This window comes from Phasianus colchicus, chromosome 1, assembly GCF_987193195.1.
Source record: "Phasianus colchicus chromosome 1, bPhaCol1.hap1.1, whole genome shotgun sequence".
NCBI lineage: Eukaryota > Metazoa > Chordata > Aves > Galliformes > Phasianidae > Phasianus > Phasianus colchicus.
Window position 1 is genome coordinate 150,082,385 of NC_143436.1, and position 8,155 is coordinate 150,090,539.

Below are 8,155 nucleotides of genomic sequence, written 5' to 3' on the forward strand. Positions count from 1 at the left end.
ATATCTTATTTGATTTATTAGTCTCAATTTCAATTAGATTGTATTATATTGTGTTATCTTGCATTCCGATATCATAGTTAGTAAAATAAGTTTACCTCCATAGATTGTTGCCGCCGTTTTTTTTCCTTTTCCCCCTTCCTTCCCATTTTGTGGGCCCAGGCGGGGGGTGGGGAGGGCAGGGGCCTACTGCCCCCGTCACGGGCATAAACTGATCTAGTTAATTCCGTGACAAATTACTCCCAGGCCAAGTCTTCAGCCAGAAAACAGTCCTGGGCCTTCCCATTTGAAATAAACAGCTCCAAAAAAATAATAGAATCATAGATTCATAGAATCACCAAGGTTGGAGGAGACCCACAAGACCACCCAGTCCAACCATCCACTCATCACCAATAGTTCTTACTTCCATGTCCTTCAACACAATGTCCAAATGTTCCTTGAACACCTCCAGGGTTGGTGACTCCACCACATCCCTGGGCAGCCCATTCCACGGCCTGACCAATCTTTCAAAGAAGCAATATTTCCTAATGTCCAGTCTGAACTTCCCCTGGCGAAGCTTGTAGCCATTCCTTCTAGCCCTATCACTAGTTACATGAGAGAAGAGGCTGCCCCCCAGCTCACTACAATCTCCCTTCAGGTAGCTATAGAGAGCAATAAGGTCTCCCCTGAGCCTCCTCTTCTCCAGATTGAACAATCCCAGCTCCCTCAGCTGCTCCTCATAAGGCCTGTGCTCCAGACCCCTCACCAGTTTTGCTGTCCTTCTTTGAACCCACTCCAGGGCCTCAATGTCTTTCTTGCAGTGAGGGACCCAAAACTGGAAACAGTACTCGAGGTGAGGCCTCACCAGTGCTGAGTACAGGGGGACAATCACTTCCCTGTTCCTGCTGGCAACACTGTTTTCTGATGCAAGCCAGGATGCCATTGGCCTTCTTGGCCACCTGGGCACACTGCTGGCTCATCTTCAGCCAAGCAATAATCAATATGACAAATGTTTACAAATGTAAAAGTGTTCTCACATTGTTTCAATTGCCTCATGTTGTTTTGAGACAACACACTACTTATCGGTCTCAGACACATCCAAAGCTCAGAGGGTGGGTCTATGTGAACCTAACAACATTCAACAAATCCAAGCGCAACGTTGAGCACTTTGGTCAAGGTGGTACCAGATACGTGGGCAGAATGGGAGAAGAACTCAAGAACAGCTATAAGAACTTACGGTAGATGAAAAACTTAACAGGGGATAGCAATGTGCCCTTGCAGTCCTGAAGGCCAACAGTATCCTGGGATGCATCAGAAGAGGAGTGGCCAGCGGAGTCAGGGAAGTGATTGTCTCTCTACACTTTGTCCCTTGTGGGGCCAATCTGGAGTACTGCATCCAAGCCATGTGTCATTAGCTCAGGAAGGATGTGGGGCTCTTGGAACAGGTCCAAAGGAGGGCCACTAAGATGATCAGGGGGCTGGAACACCTCTCCTGAAAAGACAGACTAGGAAGCAGAGCTTGTTCAGCTTGGAGAAGAAAAGACTCCCAGGACACTTCATTATGGCCTTCCAATACTTAAAAGAAGAATATGTCAGGAGGAAAATCGACTTTTTACATACATAGGTAGATATTGATAGGACAAAATGGAAGAATTTTAAACAAAAAAAGGACAATTAGATGTTGGGGGAAAATTTTCCCTGAGAGGGTAATGAGGTGTTGGGACAGGCTGCCCAGAGATGCTGTGGATGTCCCATCCCTAGATGTGTTCAGGGCTTGATTGGATGGAGCCTTGGACGATCTTATCTAGTGGCTGGCAACTCTGCCTATGGCAGGGGAAATTGAAACTAGGTGATTTATGAAATCCTTAACAACCAAGACATTTTATGATTCATTCTATGATTCTATGAAAGATGATGGATGGTGTACAGCTTCCTTATGAGGGGGGCAAAGAAGAAGGTGTTGATTTCTGCTCTGTGTTAACTCATGAAAATCTAATGAAACTGCATCAGTAGAGTTACAGATTTGTTATTAGAAAGAGATACTTCAGTGAGAATGAGGTCAGGCTTTGGAAAAAGCTTTTTAGGGAAAAGGTCATGGCTGCAAACCTGGCAGTGTTTGGACAATGCTTTCAGATATATTTTTTGATTCTTGAGTGGTCCTATGTGGAGCCGGGAATTAGACTTCATGGTGATAAGATGGGAGGATTGGCTGACATACTTGAAGGCTGTGCTACCATTCAACAAGACCTGGACAGACTGGAGAGTTGTCAGGCAGGACAGTGTAGAGTCTTGTACCTGGGGAGGAATAATCTCATGCATCAGTACAGGTTAGGGGATGACCTGCTAAGAGGAGCTTTGCAGAGAAGGACCTAGGGATCCTGTGGACAACAGTTTGGCCATGAGTGAGCAATGGTGCTTTCATGGCCAAGATCAATGGTATCCTGGGGTGCATTAAAAGAGTGGAGCCAGTAGGTTAAGTGTGATGATCCTTCCCCTCTATTTTGCCCTGGTGAGGCCATATTAAAATAATGTGCCCATTTCTGGACTCTCCAGTTCAAAAAAGACAGCAATCTCCTAGAAGGACTTCAGTGGAGGGCCACAAAGATGCTTAAAGTCCTGGAGCATTTTCTCTATGAGGAAAGGTTGAGTAACCTGGGTCTGTTCAGCTTGGGGAAAAGAAGACTGAGAGGGTATCTGATAAATGTTTATAAGTATCATTTATATATAGGAGGCAAATTAATGAGTCCATTCTCTTCTTGGTGATGTGTTGCAATAGTACAAGGAGTAATGGCCTAAACTTGAACATAGGAAGTTCCGTACTAACATGTAAGAGCTTCTTTACAGTAAGGGTGATGGAGCACTGGAACAGGTTTTCCAGGGAGGTTGTGAAGTCTCCTTCTACAGTGATATTCAAGATCCACCTGAACATCTACCTGTGTGGTCTATTGTGGGGTACCTGCTTTAACAGAGTGGTTGGACTCCAGCATCTCTTGAGGACCCATCCAACCCTTGTAATTCTGTGATTCTGTGATCCTTGTGCATTCTTTCCAACTCAGGATATTCTATGGTTCTGTGATACTGCATTGCTCTGTTAGTGCCCATTTGCTTGTTACTGAAATGTGTTTTCTTTCAGCTTTTTTTATATCTTCCAGATCCTGCAGTCAAGATTCTTCCATATTCTTCAATTCACGATGCTAATTAATTATTATATACCATCATAGATGAATGCATGCATAAAAGTTGTCACTCACATATGTACTGTGAAGTGCTAAAATCTTCATAGACTTTTACACATTATGAACACAGTGAGAATTCATGTTCTGAATTCTCTCACATGACCCACTGGGTCATTTTGCTATTAATGACTGTTTTCCTAAAGGCTGAGGATATCGGTAAGCTTTTGAATTCATTATGTGCTTTCTGTCTCTCTTCAGCTTTCTTAAAATATATGAACTTTCTCTATTAGGTGAATTATGTAGTTTCACTTGCTTCACCATTCTTTCAAAATGCAATCAACTTCTAAATAAGAGCACTGTAAATAAAGCAATGATAAAATTTTACCTTAGCTGAAGAAAATATGAAGCAATTCTGTCAAGATTATATGGTAAGTAAGCAATAACAACTCATTTGGCCAAATGTAAGTTTCTGCTTCTAAATTATTTAAACTACATGTCTGTTACAGTCAGCAGAGATAAGGAGTCACTTCCAATAAACAGTAATTTTCTATCATACGTATAAAATATATCAACTGGATATATCAACATATAAAATGTATCAGCTCTTGTCATTGACTACAGAGGAGCCTAGGAGTACTGCTTAGATGTTAATGAATCACACTGCAGGTCCTAGCTCCCACTTAATAGCCATCAAACTAGATCAGAGTGGAATCCGGAATGATAATTTCAAATGATAAATGTTCTTTTAAAACAAACTTGAACGATTTGTTCTCTTCAGTAAAAAAGTTCACTAATTTTGTTTTGAAATCATTTTGTTAATTATTTAACATCTAAATAAACATATTTAACAATATTTAACAATAAAATCATCTTAAAATGAACTTTTAATGGGTATCTGGAAATGTAATAATATACAACTGAAAGAAGAAACAAAGAAAATATACATTTTGCTTAGAAGATAATGCATTTTTCAATAGAAAAATAGAAAGTACTTTGAAGAACATTTTTAACCAATTCTACAGGATGCTACATTGCGTTGTCTCCTATGTTTCTTGAGCTTTAACTGTGTACTGATTCCTGTAGTTAATCATGAAAATTGATGCATATATTCTGAGAAGAAATATCAGCTGCTGTGTGTGAAGACAAACTTATAATGTAGGTCAGTGAATGATTCACACTAAATTGTTTATCAAGAGAATGTACCATTTCATGGTGAGTTTTCTCAGAGCAAATTACCAATTTCATTTTGAATAAATCTATGAGAAATTATGTAAATATTTTTGTTCTCTGGATTACTCATGTTTATGACATTTATTTTTGTATGCCACCGAACTTTTCAGCTTCAACATTTTGAAGCGCTCATAAGTATACCAATCTTATAAGGTAAGGATCAGGGAGGTATTCAGGATCTGGACACAGCTGTATTCCTGGATAAAACTATGTATGCCATTCAGAAAACAAACAAACAAACTAAACAAACAAACAAAGAAAGAAAAAACAGTATGTGTAGTATCTCAACACTGATGAATTTAAGAAAACAGATAAAGATTAATAGATCTTTTAAATTTGGAAATTCACTGTATATATAGAATACTAATAACTGCAACTCCTGGCTCTATATTCTTCACTTTAACATTTATTTGACATCTGCATGAACACTTACAATGTCATTTTAATGACATTGCATGAATTTATTTTTCCTCTGGTTTTGCTGCTTTCTTAAAGTATGAAAATGCAGCTTATAGCAGAGGATGTTTAGTTTTTGGTAACCACATGATCAACTCTATTTAGGATCTCAAACTCTCAAAGAGTTGCTGAGGGAAGAAAGTTATTATGCAGGGACAAAATGTTGGCAACTTAGTGCAGCATACTCTTTTTCTGAAAAGACATGCTAATCTTTCCCTTCCTCTTAATCACTATCTGGCTACCTATCCTTGTTCTCCAGGATCTCAGAAAGGGATACTGTAGGGTTTGTAGGGTTTCTGAGTTAGCAGACATTAGAAGACAGATCACTGAATACCTTCATGTAAAGTTCTTATTTCCTTTCACTAATGCAAGATTGAGACTGAAGTTCAGCCTATTTTTTTTTTTTTTCCAAATCTTATCTCTGTGATAATTCTGCAGTCACTGTTTATTCTTTCAAATCCATTAAAAAAATTAAGAGACAATAGAGTCTTTCAGACTTTTCACACTCAAAGCAAGGTTTATTCTTTTCTAAATTAGCTGTGTAAGGTGTTCAAAAATTAGGGGAAAAAAAAAAAAAAAAAAAAAAAAGATATGGAAAGAACTTGAGACATCACTTTTCCAAAGTCTTGATGAACAATTAAGAATAGGAAGGAAGAAGGAGAAAGGGGTTGTTTGTAATTCTAGCATTTGTTTTCCCAAGTAATTGTTACATATGATGAAATACAGCTACATAAAACTTAGTTGTCTACCAGAATTAAAACACAACAACAGGACCTGAAAATAAAAGTAATATGGGGGGGGGGGGGAGGAGGGAGTTATTTTGTTTTTGAGAATGCTGAATATCAGAGGGCAAATCTGGAAATCCTAACTGGTCACAATTCTCATAGACCCCCTTGCTGAAGTCAAAACAAAATGCAAATTTTAGCATTAATAATGATCAATCTGTATTAAACTGTATTAAACTGAAGTACGTGTCAGTTTTCTTTTGGAATGAAAAGATTTATCTTTCCTGATGACAATTGACATGTGAACATTTTTTTCCTCATTATAAATTTTGCTGAGGATAAATAGCAATAGGAAAAATAATTATATTTGATTTTTGTCTAGAAAAAATAAATCAACAATAAAAAAATACAATATTAATTGGTTGCATTTTATTTGAATCCCTTCACATGTCACTGATAATAACAGCTTCTTGTCCTCTCTGATGCTGTTACATTATGCAACTCAACTCTTGCTCTCAGTACCTTTCTATCTTTTTGAAGCAATAGCTGTTCATTTCCACCAAGTGTTCTGAGGCTGGAAAAGCAAATGATTTTTTCCTATGATGACACTGCATCTCCAGCTTCAGTGGGTTTCTGATTATGTACTCAAGCTCAAACAGTTTTCTTCCATTTTCGTTATTTTCAGGACTCCTTTCTTTATTGCAAATGTACCTTTCCATCTAAGAATTTAAACCACCTTTGTGCAACAGTGTTTGATGCCTGGGTCTGACTATACCTCCTGTGGTTCAGCACAAAATTGCTTTTTAGCCTTGAAAATAGAATGAGAATGCAAGTTCTGTCTTCTTTGAAACCTGAACACTGTAAGATAAGATTAGAGAACTGGAGGAGATTTTATCTTGAGCTAGCATGTGTCAAAATGAACTTTCATGGTCTATTGATTCAAGAAAATCAAAATGTCATTGGAAGAAAGTGATATTTTGATGTATGCAACCCATCACTTTATTTTAATATACCTTTATTCAGAAATAGGCTGAACTGTGAAGTGTTTGGCTTTATGCAGGAATAAAGGAAACTCATTTACTTGAAAAAAGACCAGAAAGGTTACAAAAGTTAATCATTTATTCTTGTTGAAAAAAAAAAAAAAAAAAATAGGTATTCAATTCTAGGGGAAATTATTTTGCAAGCACTCTTAAATGGGAATGTTAAATATCACTGTAACTACTGTTTCAATTGCACCATTTATGGTGATGAAGAAAACATCACTGCCAGGAGATTTATCTTTATGATTGGCCTGTTCACTCAAATAAACTCAATACTAAAAATATTTAAGATACCAAATGTAGCATGCAATTATCCTATTGTCTCTTTGCACTGATAGGATTTACCATCTAGACACACTCTACACTGTCTGATGTAATATCTGTCTCACTGTGTTTGTGATATTTCAATTTCCGTGGATTTGACTTTCATTTAGACCATACAGTATTTTTTTATAATGAAATTATACAGTTGTGTTGGCTCACTGGCTTATTTTAAGCATGCTTATAACTTATGTAAGCACTTAAAGAAGAATTTAATTATCGATATGAAGAGAAAAAGGAGAGGAGAAGGAAATACACAGAGAAAATTGAATACTCATTTTGAGAAGTCTGAATGTTTTATTAGTGATAAAAAATGACAAAATAAAAATAACACACATTCAAGTAGTAAAATAACTTCACTTTTAGAGATACGTATGAAGCTTCATTAGGATTCATTGAATGTTATGTCTCACCAATGTTTTACACTGACCCAAATGTCTCCAAATTCACCCAAGTACTTTTACAGATTTGTCAACGGTTTACGGGCTGGTTTGGCCCAGTTCCGTGACTAGCGGGGCAGAGGGATTTCGCAAAATCCGCGCCTCCGGAAAAAGGGAACAGGGGACCCCAAAATAATTAAAAACAGCATCAATGATCTGAGGAGAAACAAACTAATTTATTAAATACATTATCGGAATGCAAGATAACACACTATAATACAATGTAATTAGAACTGAAGCTAATAAATCAATTATAATAAGAAAGAGAATGTCTGAAAGGTGGATAGGCCTCACCATAATGCTGAGGTGAGATGCGCAGTCCAGCTGAGCAGCAGGGAGACAGAAAAGAGACAACAAAGAAGAGGGCATCAGGTGACCTTGCCAGGAGTTATATCTCCTCTCTGACTGCAAAGTCCCCTGGGGAATGTAGTTCTTCTTCTCTTCTGGACAGGTACCCAGAACTTGAGCATTAACACCTTAACTCCCAGTGCACTATATGATGTTATGGTGTGGAATACTGAAAACCAAAAATCATAAAACCATGACAAGGTTTCAATTTTCTGTAGTCTAGATACTTACCTAAATGCCTAATCAACCTACAGGGAACTAAATCTGAGTTTGGCAATACTGCTATGTTTTGTTAATATTATTTTACTATTTTATCAGGGAATCATAGAATCATAGAATCCTTGGAGTTTGAAGGGATCTTACAAGGTCATCTATCCAATCCGTTTGCAATTAATGGAGACATCCACATCTAGATCAGGTTACTCAGAGCCTGGTCCAACCTG